At 43.6% G+C, this 14209-nt stretch overlaps 1 protein-coding gene across 5 annotated transcripts in view; it reads left to right on the forward strand.

Annotated features, from left to right (window-relative positions):
* The first annotated feature begins 8703 nt into the window (after positions 1-8703).
* Positions 8704-14209, forward strand: part of ADD3 (adducin 3) — a 122785-nt gene continuing 117279 nt past the window's right edge. The window contains exon 1 of one of the 5 annotated variants that reach the window (XM_086680826.1): positions 8704-8905. The gene's annotated coding sequence lies outside the window, so the exon portion shown is untranslated. Of the gene's footprint in view, positions 8906-10246; positions 10480-10802; positions 11110-11150; positions 11281-14209 lie in introns of those variants that run through there. The other 4 variants (XM_086680832.1, XM_086680829.1, XM_086680827.1 and 1 more) reach the window with 4 other exon arrangements.

Here is a 14209-nt window from a genome sequence, read left to right on the forward strand (position 1 = left end):
AAAAAAAAAACTGACAAGATAATTAGAGTAGAATATGTATTCTGAAGGAAAAAAAGAGTAATCTCAAGTTTAACATGACCAAACAGAAGTGTTCATGCCTGTCATGCTACTTTTTCTCAACTCTCCTCCATCTCAGATAATGGTGCCCTCATCCACCCAGATGCTCAGGCCAAAGGCCTGGAGATCATCCTGGATTGACTCCTCTCTTTCCCTCCATTCCCTTACCTCCCATGTACACTCTATCAGCAAGTCACATCAGCTCTACCTCCAGATCCCCAAGTCCATTCACTTCTTATCTCCACAGCCATTCCAACGAGACCCCATTTCCTCTTGTGTGGATGGCCTTAATGGCTTCCTAACTGGCTTCCCTGTCTGATCACATCTCTCCAGAGTCTATTCTGTCTATGGCAGCCGGAATAATATTTCAAAAATATAAATGACACCCTAACTTTCTTTTGTTTAAAACCACCCCAAAGTCAAACTCTTACCCTGATCTATAGACCTGTGTGATGTAGCTCCCCCCCAGCTCTCTGGTCAAATCTGGGGCCCTTCTGTCCCTTTCTCACAGTGCTCAACCATCATGCCCTTCTCTCAGTCCCTCAGACACATCAAGCTTGTTCCTGCCTCATGACTTTTTTTTTTTAAGCTTATTTATTTATTTTGAGAGACAGAAAGAGAGAGCATGCACAGGGAAAGGACAGAGAGAGAGGGAGAGAGAGAATCCCAAGCAGGTGGGATTCTCAATCTCACAATGTTAGACTCAGTCTCACAAACCGTGAGATCGTGATCTGAGCCGAGATCAAGAATTGGGCACTTAACCGGCTGAGCAACCCAGGCACCCCCTGCCTCATGACCTTTGAACTTGCTTTTCTCTCCAGCTGACGACTTCAGATCATTTGGGTCTTGGCCCAAATGTTACATCCTCAAAGAGGCCTTCTTCAGCCATCCTAACAGCACCCCACCTCCACCCTAGTCATTTTCTATTTTTGTTTGTTTGTTTATTTTTTTATTTATTTTTGAGAGAGACAGAGACAGTGCAAGTGGGGAAGGGGAAGAGAGAGAAGGAGAGAGAGAATCCTAGGCAGGCTCCGCATTGTCAGTGCAGAGCTCAATGCGCTGCTTGAACCCACGAACCATGAAATCATGACCTGAGCCGAAATCTAGAGCTAGACACTCAACCAACTGAGCCCCCCAAGCCCCCCACCCTAGTCATTTTCAATAGTCTATTTTATTTCCTTCATAGCCCTCACCATCTGAAAATAACCTTATTTATCAATTAGCATCTGTGTTTTCCCGGTGCAATAAAAGTTCGTGAGTGCAAGGATTTTTGTCTGTTTTATTCACTACACTATCGCTAGCACCCATCATGGCTAGCACATAGTAGGAGTTCAGTAAACACTATTGTCTCGATGAATGAAAATAAGTGGGCGAATTAATGGAAAGTAACTCAAGTGGGACTACTTAAACAGGCCGCCAGTAAACGAGTGCTGAGTTTTCAGGGTTATGGGTTTGGGGACTACATAGATTCTAACTTTGCCCTCCTCAAACTTCATTCCAGACAAACAGGTTTACTTGCTGTTCTATCAACACACCTCATACTTTCCTGTCCCTGTTTAGTGAAGAGACCTCGGTCACGCATTTACCGTGAGCAGAGCCCTGACTCAGAAAACTCACATACACACTTCTGCCCCTGCCACCTCTGTCACCAAAGGCTCTGCTCTTCCCCCCACGACAGTCCTGCTTTTCTTCCTACTCTGAGATGCCTTGCCTCCTCTCGCTGCAAAAAATGACCTCTCTCTTCCCTGATTCCTCTGGGACTCTTTGTATATACTATTTATCCTGAATCAAGGCCAAATGTGTGCCTTGGGCAAGTTATTTGACCTCTCTTGAGCCTTAGTTTCTTCATTTGAAAAATAAGATTAATAATACTGATTTAGCAATACTGATAAAATGGTCAAATATAACATCCATAAAATGCCTAGCACAATGCTTGGCATGTAATCACTCATTAAATGATAGCTCCAACAATTTTTATTTCTTCTAATTGACAATAAAACTGTAATTATGTCTTAATAATTATTAAAATGAAAGTAATATTATTGACAATAAGGCAGATATTTATTATTTACCGTGTGCTAGGAGTTTCACATTTATTACCTCATACCTCATATCTTCACATTTATTATCTCATATATCTTATATCCCAGATGATTTTGCAATCTAGTTGCTTCATACGTTTGCATTTTATTTCCCAACTACATGTTTAGGGCATAGGCTATGTCTTAAGGTTTTTGGTTTTTTTAAAAAATCTTCCCAGTGCCAGACTAGTGCACGGTTCATAGCATGTGCTCAAGAATTATTTGTTGTAAATGATATGATGATCTGTAGCTCTGAAGTTTAGTGACTTGCATTATGTCAGAACATAAGCTGATCTGGAAAATCAGACCAATTTAGCTTGCAATGTAAAACTTGGGTTTGGGGCGCCTGGGGTGGCTCAGTTTGTTGAGCGTCTGACTTCGGCTCAGGTCATGATCTCGCAGTTCATGACTTCTGGGCTCTGTGCTGACAGCTTTGGGCCAGGGGTCTGCTTCAGGTCTTCCTCTCTCTCTGCCCCTCCCCCGCTCATGCTCTGTCTCTGTCTCTCTCTCTCTCAAAAATAAAAAAACATACTTTTGTTTTTTAATTTAAAACTTGGGTTTAGATATGTCAGCTGCTTCAACAGTGTGCTGGTGAAAACTCTGCCTTCCATTCATTCAATAAATACTTTGAACACTTACCACGTGCCATAATCAGTTATAGGCAAAGACTTCTAAAATAAGGAAATGATGACATTTATCTGTGTTTCTGGCATGTTTATGAAGTCCGTTTTTTCAGTTGCTCATTCCTTCCAAGAGACTGGCTCATAAGCTTTATCGAAGCACTTAGAGAAGGTACAAAACATACAGCATAATGAATAGTTAGGCTTTGGAGTCAGAAAGCCTCGGTTTGCATGGCAGCACCACTGATGCTTTGCTTTGAGATCCGGGAAAGTTACTTATCCTTTTTAAGCCTTAGTTCTTTCATCTGTAAAATAAAAATAATAATAGTACCTACCCTTAGGGATTATTGTAGGTATGAAATAAAATAATGCACATGAAGCATTCAGGACGGGCATACTATAAGAACACAACATATTAGCTATTATTAAATAACTAATTAATTCATCTGCCTCTACCAAGCACACTAAGGACTGGACAAGAAGAACATACCTTTAAACTCATCTTTGAACAAGGAGACAGGGAATGAACATACACTTAAGTTCCGTTATGTCAGGTTTTAGAGTAGAAGCTCTCCATATGTTGTTTAATCCTCACAATAACACAGTCAAACACGTAATATCTTACAAATGAGGACGCTGGGACTCAGAAAGCTTAGTATCTTGCCCAAGTGATGCCATAGAAGGAGTGGATCCAGGGTCAGTGCTCCTCTGAATGCCTCTCACATAATGAAAAAGGACCCATCTGCATTTTACTCATTGTGACTCTGAGAGTCTACATACATTGCATTGTTCCTAAAGGATAGCAGTGCCCAAATTTTGGTACATGAGAATCCCTTGAACTGCTTTTTTTTTTTTTTTTTTAATTTTTTTTTCAACGTTTTTTTATTTATTTTTGGGACAGAGAGAGACAGAGCATGAACGGGGGAGGGGCAGAGAAAGAGGGAGACACAGAATCGGAAACAGGCTCCAGGCTCCGAGCCATCAGCCCAGAGCCTGACGCGGGGCTCGAACTCACGGACCGCGAGATCGTGACCTGGCTGAAGTCGGACGCTTAACTGACTGCGCCACCCAGGCGCCCCAGAATCCCTTGAACTGCTTTAAAAAACTCTCGACCCAGGGCTCACCCTAAAATATTCCAATTCACGGATAGAGCCCAAGAATCAGTATTGCAGGAAATAGCCCCAAGTATTTCTGTTGCTGATGGTTACTGATCACATTATAGAAATAGTGCCATAAGGATTAAAACACCTGTCCTTATTTGTTTTATTTTTTTTAAAGTTTATTTATTTTGAGAGCAAAAGAGAGAGAGAGTGCAGGAAGGGCAGAGAGAGGGGGAGAGAGAGAGAATCCCAAGCATGTTCTACACTGTCAATGTAGAGCCCGATGTGGGCCTTGACCATGACCTGAGCTGAAACCAAGAATTGATGCTTAACCGACTGAGCCACCCAGGTGCCCCTGAAACACCTGTTTTTGAAATCAGGAATTCGGACATATATCTTAAAGAGTAGCAGCTGAAATCTTAAGGCCTATGTCCTTAAGGCCTATGAAATGTAAAGATAAACTGATGTATTTTAGGTTCACACAGCACTTGCACATTTGTATTCATTTTACAGTTTCTCTACATAGATACTGATAACTTAAATTGATTTTGTATAAGTTTTTTTTTATTATTTTGTATGAGTTTTTATGTCCCACCTGCGAGGGCACTTCTCGCAGAGTATCTTATTCAGAGTATCTTATTCAGAGTATCTTATTTATAGTGGTTGTTTGGTTATTAGTTGCTTTTTTACTGGCAGCTATTTATTTAGCTATGATGATTTTAAAAGTCTCACCAGGGGCGCCTGGGTGGCTCGGTCGGTTAAGCGTCTGACTTCGGCTCAGGTCATGATCTCATGGTCCGTGAGTTCAAGCCCCGCATCGGGCTCTGTGCTGACAGCTCAGAGCCTGGAGCCTGTTTCAGATTCTGTGTCTCCCTCTCTCTCTGCCCCTCCCCTGTTCATGCTCAGTCTCTCTGTCTCAAAAATAAATAAACGTTAAAAAAGATTTTTTTTAAATGTCTCACCAAATAGTAAATGAATAAATGAGTATAAATACCTTTTTTAAAAAGAGGAGGAGACCACTAAGGATGATATTTCATTAATGTTACAGAAATTTATCAGCCCTGATTACTGAAACAGTTGTATAAGGACCTGTCAGGTATTTAGCTGAGATAATTCCTCTAAAATAAACCATATAGGTCACATAGTACTAATAAGATATGTTGATGAATCTTTGAGTATTGTCCAGATTACGTCTCCTTAGGTAATGAAGAACTCATTAGCATGAATTTCATGTCAGTTCTTCCTACTCTGTTCCCCAAGTACTTTCCAGATGGGCCTGGCATAAAAGGGTGTTCAAAATGTATATAGGATGACCAAGTTTCAAATAAATGGGTCACCTAACCCCTCCGATTAGGTACATGACAATACATAGTATGAAAAGCCTGTTGTGCTTCACTGAGTTTACTGTTTCTGAGAGTTTTTTTAAAAAGGTAAATTTGGGAGAAGGAATGGGGGAGCGGTCTCTATAATCAAGTCTTAGCGCTTCATATTCAACTGCAGATGCATATTCCCCGGGTAGGGGAAGAGCCTCAGAGCCTCAAAGCTGTTAAATTGGAAGCAGCAGGGTGAGTGCACACATGCACACACAGGGAGAGATAAACCTGTTTGCTTTCTGAAACAATAAGTAGTAAAACAGGTTGTTTAGGCTAAAGTCCCTTGAACTAGGTAATTGATTTTAAATACATCTGCCTATAATAATACCTTACAGTTACATAGTCCTTTGAAAACTTCAAAGCATTTTTACATTTATTATTTCATTTGAACTTCACAACAACCCTGGGAAGTAGGTATACCAGGTATAATCCACTGTCACCACCACCTAAAAGATGGCTAGACTGAGGCATAAGCATGTCAAGAAACTTCTCTGAGGTCACATAACCAGTTGGTGTCACAACTAGAACTGGAGCACTGGAATTTTGAAACTTAAGCCTGTGTTTTCTTGGCAGAAAGCGTCTTGGCTACGGCTCGATCTACCCAGAGTTCATGTGGAGATTTGCAGCTACAATTTAATTGGAGAATACAAATCAGGCATGCCTAAAGAGCTCTACAGAAAGGAGATTGTTTCTCTTAGATCATGACTGTGTTAGAAAAGGGAGGTAGAGAATAGAGTCAGTTGTTTCAGACAATGCAAATTACAAACAAACAGAAACACTTTGTAATCAGTTTCTGGATATTTTGGGGGCTATTCATTCATTAATTCGCGTATTCATTTTTTAAAGTATCTATTAAGTGCCTTTATATAAGAGACTGTACTCAGCACTTTGGGGATGATACAAAGAAATGTATTTAATGGGGGGGGGATGAATTATGAAGATAATTGCCATTTTATTCACTGCCTATTACCACCTGGTAGACGAAATGCCTTCCTTGCAGAAGAGCAAGATAAACCAAAACAGATGAAGAAATTGGGCAACTAATTTCTTTTAATTCTCTCCCTGTAGGAAGCATTATTTTTTTAAGTCAAGGTGATAAATTGTCCTGCCAGATACACATAACACCAAGTTTCCCATGTCATCTAATATAACACAGACTAATTATAATGACCCCTTGAAACTAGGGAGAGTAGGCTTAGGTTGGTGTCAGGTTCTTTACCAGGAACACCAGATCAGGATTTAAGGGAAAATGTTAGTATCTAGCACAAAAAATGACTTCCAAAAAGCATCTCTGAAGGCCAGAATTAAGTCTACAATACTTTCCCCTGCCTGGCTCCTTAACAAACTTTTCCTCTTGGCAGACATGCTTAAGGATGTAGACAAAAGGGAACAGAGGCACCAGTGGGCACGAGGAAAACAACCAACAGAATCGAAGGCCCTGTCATTTGAGTGGAAGATAAGCTAAGAGTTTGCTAATAAGTGTTTCCTTGGAAGTCACTTTATTTCTTTATTTATATGTTTATCTATTGTTGAGAGAGAGACAGAGACAGAGAGAGATCAGGGGAGGGGCAGAGAGAGACAAATCCCAAGCAGGCTCCAGGTTCTGAGCTGTCAGCACAGAGTCCGATGTGGGGCTTGAACTCACGAACCCTGAGATCATGACCTGAGCCAAAGTGGGAGGCCCAACTGTCTAACTGATTAGGCCATGCGGGTGCCCCGGAAGTCACTTTTTGAAAAAAGCATTTTCCTGGACAAATTCCTTCACTTTCTAGTGTAAATCCAAAGGCAAATTTTGTGCTAATATTACACACATTGTAAGTACTTGTTTGGTATTCCTTAGTTTATACTAAATGTACGTAAATAGTGTCACTGAATGAAACTACTGATTTTTGTTGTGCCGGGTCCAGCTCAGCCCTCTTTGTGGGTATGTGAAAGTGTGTGTATGTCCATATGTGCTGTTTATTTGCCTTGTGTGTATGTGAAGAGTGGAGACTCAGAGTAACTCCCAGCTCTGTCCCCATTTAGCTTCTCTGGGTTTCCATTTTTTCCATTTATACAATTTCAGGATTCGAGTCAGTGAGCTCTAAACTCTGTTCCAACTCTACCATCCAGTGATGCTTAGTTTTTAGATGTTTTCGTTATTATTAAACAAAAATTATGTACTCCATTCAATATACTTAGCAATACAGTAGGGTCCTGCTTCAGGAAAATTCGTCATAGTTAGATACAAAATCTTAAGTCAGATAAAATTAAGTTTATTCATTTTACAATAATGATTATTTGATTTGCAAAATAATTCCCCAAATGGCAATAAATAACAAACTCTGGTTATACGTTTAAAATAAAGATTTATTTTTAATCCAAGTTTTCATGAAGAGTAATTTAGAATGAGACACACTTGCATTAAATTAACAAAAAATATAAGCATATAAATGTCATAAAATCATTGTATTTTGGAATGCTAAGGGAAAATTTCAACCCAACTTCCTCATTTTACAAAATAGGGAATAAAGGATCAAATAAGATTACTTATTACCTCAAGATCACATATGCACCCAGCAAAGGCCCTGAAAAGAAAATCAATTGCAAAACATTTTCCATATTTTTCTCTATTCACATTATGAACCACACCTCTACATTTACTTATGAAGAAAATAATCACAGCTGTTCCATGCTTAAATCAAGGCATATTAATTACTGAATAAAATTTAAAGTCATAATGTAGACTATCAAGTTCATCCTGTATGGGCGCATCATATTTTAATAGTCTAAATAGTAGATTCACATGCATTTAAAGTAAGTTAATCTACCTATGAGTTTCTTAATTTTGCTGACTTTTGAATTGCCACTGTAATAACAGTGCTTTGCTATTATGGTCCAGAATTATTTTAGATATATTTTTCAGTATTTTTATAAATGATACTGTGATTTTTTTATAACATGAATACACACTGAAATCTGTCAATAATATGTTTTCTAATAAAACATTCACTGAAATTCCAGGTATCCTTATAAGTGTTAGAAGGCTTGACTCCATTGCTCCCAGTCACATAAACGAGTTTCATTTTATTATTCTTTTCGGCATACTTGTGTTAAATGCTAGTAACTTCCTTTTATTCAGTCATCATTTTAGCGCAATGATTGTAAATTAAATATTAGCACAAAATACTAACCAGTTTTCAGGCACACCACTTTATTTTTGCCATGGACCCCGATGTTTGAAGTTACTAGGGCTCTTTAAAACTAATGTATGCTTCCAGCAATTCATTGATTCATACTAAATCAGTCCAGTTAATTGTAACCTTGACCTCCCACAGCTGCACTGCTTTACTCAGTCCCAAAAAGTCCCTGCTTCTGCTTGTTATGAAGCAATAGTAGAGAGGAGAAACAAAACCCATTCCTTTAAGAAAGATTCCGCCTCCTCTTTTATAAGTAAGCGCCTAATGGTATCTGGGGAGTCTCTGCTAAGTCACACACTTTACTACTCAGCATTGGGAGAAGCTGCTGCTGCTGCTGCTGCTGCTGCTGCTGCCGCCGCCGCCGCCACTGCCGCTGCCGCTGCCGGTCTGTGGCTGCAGTGGGTTTCTGTGCAGCACTGCAGAATCCACACCTACAGAACAGAAGACACACACGTCTACTACCCTGGACGCAAGAAAGCCTTGCATCTTCAGCAGGTGAGCCGATCTTTCATCCGTTCTGTCCAGAAACTGTGGGAAAGGGAATGATCCTGGAAAAGATTGCTCATCAGACATGCTTGAAATGGATTATGTTAATTTGTCTTCCTTTGCGGGGGGAGGGGGGGTGTCTAGATTTGTGACTGGCAAATGCTGTATATACTGGAGACTATTGTCTGATAAGTGCTGTTAACATAGTTTTTTTTTTTTTTGCTGTTTATTAAAAGGCTAACCTTGATGCATGCAAAAGCTTTTCATTTTTTGCTTTATAAATGCGAGAAAACATCCAGCCACTCCCAATCTCTCTCTCAAATACTGCAGATATTTTTAAATGCCAAATAAAATGACAGGCTGAGCGTTTTCTAAATATTTTCTCCCCAAAGTTAGGAAGCCTTCCCCATGATCCTTTAGGGGTATTTAAAAATCATAAGGCATGGTTAGATTTTGAGCAGATGGGAGATGGTGGTAGACTGAAATTTCTATAGCCTTAGTCCAGTGGAGAGAGAAAATGAGGATAAATGAATCACAGTTTGTGCCAACACAAGCTTCATTTTCCACACTTCATATGTGGGAAGAGGAAACTACATTTTAATTAGCACATTTTTAGGGAAGAGGGAGGGGATGAAGATGAGGGGGATGGCATGAAGTATTTGAGGGGGAAGAGACGAGTCTGCAGAGGAGAAAGGAAATGAAATGGACTGTCGCCAGTGTCTTGGAAACCAAGGGAGATAAGGGTGGGGAATGAAGTTTGTTCTGCTTGGTAGGGTGGGGTTGACTCAAGGGACCATGAATAACCAGAATGGCGCTTGGAGGGGTGTGCTTGTGAGTGGATTCGTGCCCGTGGAGGACACGTGTGAGGGAGGGATGTGCCAGTCGTAGGTGGCAGAAAAAGATACACATTCCTGGGAGGTCTGTCTCGAGAATAGCTTAGGGTGAGAAACCTGTCTGGGCGATGGGGTTGGGGGGCTCAGTGTCACCTGTGGATGGATCCACATCCCTGCTACTGCACGTTGCAAAAGTTTACCCAGCCCCGAATTCATTTTCAAGGCTGGCGCTGCCTCCCTCGCGTTTCCCCTCCATGATGTCAGCTCTTATAAGGTCACAAGGCCAGGGGCCAGAGTAGGGGTGAAGACCCTCCACTGGTCCAAGTGGAGCGGGATTGAGAGAATCCCTGCCCTGCCCCTCTGTGGACGTGGGGGGGGGGTGGGGGTGGGCAGGAAGCGCCCAATAGGCAAGCATGCTGAGAAAATCTAGGCCCCTCCTATGGGGGGCGTGCGGAGGTCGAACCTCAGCAGTGGCCTCCCTCTCAACACCCAGCAGCCAGAGTAGGCGGCAGAGGTTGACAGAAAGCGGCGGTTCAGCCTTGGGACGGGGAGGGCTCGCTCAGGTTGGGGCGGGCAACATTTCTGAGGTGGCTCTCCTCCTCCTGGTACTCGGGTTTCCGTATCGGGGTCGTTTCCCCCTCCGACCCTCAGGGGACGCCACGGATCGGAACTGCATAAACCAAAGGAGGACGTTGAAGAGGTGCCAAGCAGCCGCCTAGCGCCAGGCCCTCCGAGAGGCCCAGCCGCCCGGTAGGTCCTGGCGGCGGCGGCTGCACAGATGTGGTGCTAGAGGGCGGGGAGGGGGCCGCAGCGGGCGGAGCCAAGGTTCGAGAGGGGCCGTAGGGGCCGCGAGGGGCGGGGCCCTAAGGAGGCGGGCCCCAGAACCTCCTGTGATTCCGAGGGGCGGGGCTAGGACGCTCGGGGGCCCAAGGGGCGGGACCAGGGGCTTTTGGGGGCTGCGGGGCGAGCCTTTGGGGGGCGGAGCCAAGGGCGCTTGGGGGCCTAAGGGCGGGGCTTAGGGGGCGTGGTCAGAGGACGTACCGGGGGCGCTTGGCCAGTCCCGCCAGAGCGCGAGCGGCCCGCCGGTAACGGTCGCCAGGGCGAGTGGCGGGAGGGGAAGGAAGGGGGTTTAAATTATTTTTTTGAAAACTGTGAGCGAGAGCCAAAGGCATCGCGACCCAGGTGTCGCCGCTTCCTGCTGCAGAGGGCTTGGCGCCCAGGTCCCTCCCTTCTCACGCCCCCTCCCCTTCTGCCCTCCCCTCTGGAGCCTCGCGGCGCTTAAGAGGCGGCGGCGGCGGATCGAGCGGCCGCTGCAGTCCCGGCGGCCGCGGAGAAGGAGGAAGGAAAGCACAAAGCCCGCTGCGCGAAGCGAGCTGCGAGGTAATCCTGAGAGAAGAGAAGGCGCCGTCGTTGAGCCCCTCCTCCAGGCGGGGACGGCGGGCGCCCGCGCGGGCTGGGCTGCGGGACCCTTCCAGGGGGTCTCGCGGGGGCTGGAGCGGCGCGGTTTGCCGGGCCGATGGGACTTCCTATTGGATGTTCCTGCGGCCTCAGGTGAATCTCTCTCTGCCCCCGCCCCGGGGCCGAAATGGGAGCCTTGGGCTGGTGCGAGGGGAATAGATTTGCGGGGGAGGGCCTTGGGGCGTCGCGGGGTGGGCCCGATTCTAGGGCGCCCTCTGGTTTCCCTGGAGAGGGTGAGGCGTTCTGAAAATTGTGAGCTAGTTGAAGCTTCAGTGATTTGAGAACCTTAGCCCTGAAGGTGCGCTCCCGGAGGGTGGGAGGTTGCTGCACTTGGAAAAGGTGGAGGGAGGTAAGGGAAGGAATGTTGGTTTGTTTTCCTCATTGAAAAAACTTCTGTTAAAGTTGAAAGTATTCAACTACCTTTCTCCTGTGATCCGCGCGTCCCCATCCTCCGGCGCGCACACACAGCCCTACAAACGCTCACACGTTAGGTTGTGCTTCCTGCCTGGGGTGACAAGCAGAGTTGGCAGTGGGTCCGCTTTGCTGGTGTTTGGGGCACGTCCAGCCTCTTTGGAAGTATCCTATAGCTGAGGCAAGACCACAGAGACAGGTAGAAGAAACTAGGCCTCCATGAAATTGGCAAGAATGGCCTCAGGTGAACTTTTTTGTTGCAGAGATTTAATTGCAAGTAGGTGCCCGCTTAAAATGGGAGCGTAGTAAAACCACTCATTTCTTTGGCACATGTGCTGTTGCAATCGACCACTGTAGTGGTAAGGAGAAAAATGGAATTTCACTTAGCCAGGAGGTTTTGAGTTGGGATTATATGAGCGAGTGGAGTTTGGTGAGCGAGTTGATAAGATTCTGGGGTTGGAACCAGCTACATAAACGTGTGTCCGTGTTTATGTTAAATTATACAACATGTTAGATTTAGCAGTGTGAAGTGGTTGCTTTTCTGGAATGAAGTGCCTCTGCATCATGCCTGGTGTATCCTAATTTGGACTTCAGAAGACTTCTAAAGAGGGTATTGTTAAAGAGACTAAGAGTGCAGTGTAATCTGTCGTTAAAATAAGATGTTTGTTAAAAATCTGTGTGATTAAGGTATGGTCCCCACACATTTATACGGTTAAGTTTAAACTTCGGGAGCATATGTGTAAAGTTTTTTTGTCTCTAAATCTTGATTGCATTGTAATTGCCTTCTAACTCCTTTTGCTTAAGTTGAGTAGATTAATTTTGGACAGGGAGGGCCAAAAAAAAAAAAAAGCCACTACATTTAATGCTTCAACTTTTCAAAGAGTTCACTGTTTTTTTTTTTTTTTTTTTAAGGTGTTTATTTTTGAGAGAGCTTGAGAGAGAGAGAGACAAAGAGACAGAGTGTGATCAGGGGAGGGGCAGAGAGAGAGGGAGATATGGAATCTGAAGCAGGCTCCAGGCTCTGAGCTGTCTGCACAGACCCGGACGTGAGGCTTGAAGTCAAGAACCATGAGATCATGACTTGAGCCAAAGTCAGATGCTTAGCCCACTGGGCTACCCAGGTTCCCCTGAAGAGTTCACTCTTAAAATCAACCTCAAATACTGGCATGTTGGTAATAGTTTTTAAAGAAAAAGTGGTGTATCAATTTTGAATGTTAAATGTAATTTTTTTAATGTTTATTTAGTTTTGAAACTTTTAAAAAATGTTTATTTTTGAGAGAGAGAGTGTGGTGGAAGGGCAGAGAGAGAGGGAGACCACAGAATCCAAAGCAGGCTCTAGGCTCTGAACTGTCAGCACAAAGCCCGACATGGGGCTTGAACCCACAGACGAGGAGATCATGAGCCAAAGTCAGACATTGAACCAACTGAGCTACCCAGACACCCCATAATGTTTGTTTATTTTTGAGAGAGAGAGCGCACATGCGTGGGAGCACACAAGCAGGGGAGGGGCAGACAGAGAGAGGGAGTTGGAGGACCAGAAGTAGGCTCTGTGCTGACAACAGAGAGCTTGATGTGGGGCCCAAACCCACAAACTGGGATTACGACCTCAGCCGAAGTCAGATGCTTAACCTACTGAGCTACCCAGGTGCCCTGAATGTTAAAGATTATTTAAGAATTCTTGAGATTGTTGTTTTTTGGGACATTCAATATGTTATAGCTTTTTACATGTATGATAACAGGAAATGTTGGTAAACATCTGACATGACAGGTGATCATAAAACACCTGGGAAATATTTATTTTCATGCTAGAAGGATTGTATTTTCTTTTTTTTTTTAATTTTTTTTTCTTTTTTTAACGTTTATTTATTTTGAGACAGAGAGAGACAGAGCATGAACGGGGGAGGGGTAGAGAGAGAGGGAGACACAGAATCAGAAACAGGCTCCAGGCTCTGAGCCATCAGCCCAGAGCCTGACGCGGGGCTCGAACTCACGGACCGCAAGATCGTGACCTGGCTGAAGTTGGATGCTTAACCGACTGCGCCACCCAGGCGCCCCAGGATTGTATTTTCAAGATAGGTTTTACATTCTAAAAATGAGTAAATTATATTGTAACTTTGCTATTTCTGGCCCCTTTTTTTCAATAATGCTGTACTGGGAATAACATGAGCTCCACTCAGTGATGTTTAAAGTGTGGATTTGGTCTTTGTAAAACCAGAATGTCTTTGAGACTAAGAGCACATAGCTTCAGCTCCCACACGCAATCCTAAAGTTTAGACTCAAGGTAAGACCCCACTTGTGCAGTTGTGAGGTTTCCTAAAGTAGGTGTATCACGTCTGTTTTGGTTACACCTGAGCCTATATAGGTTGTTAGCTGTTTAATCTGTTCTGTTGCAAAGCAGGTGGTTAGCAGTACTGGGCAGCACTTATGCGTGTCATCAGGGTGTAAGAACCATTTGTATTGAGGGAAGAAATCCTATAAAAAGCATAGAAACCCATCTGTGAACAAATTCAGTTTGCAGAGTGTTAAGGAATGATAATCAGAACCTTAACCGAGTGGTGTTATGTAAAGTGTTTAGAATATAGTATGGTTCTCAGTGCTTTATGTGTTTACC

Source organism: Puma concolor, chromosome D2 (genome assembly GCF_028749965.1).
Source record: "Puma concolor isolate L17-30 chromosome D2, mPumCon1.1.hap2, whole genome shotgun sequence".
Lineage (NCBI taxonomy): Eukaryota > Metazoa > Chordata > Mammalia > Carnivora > Felidae > Puma > Puma concolor.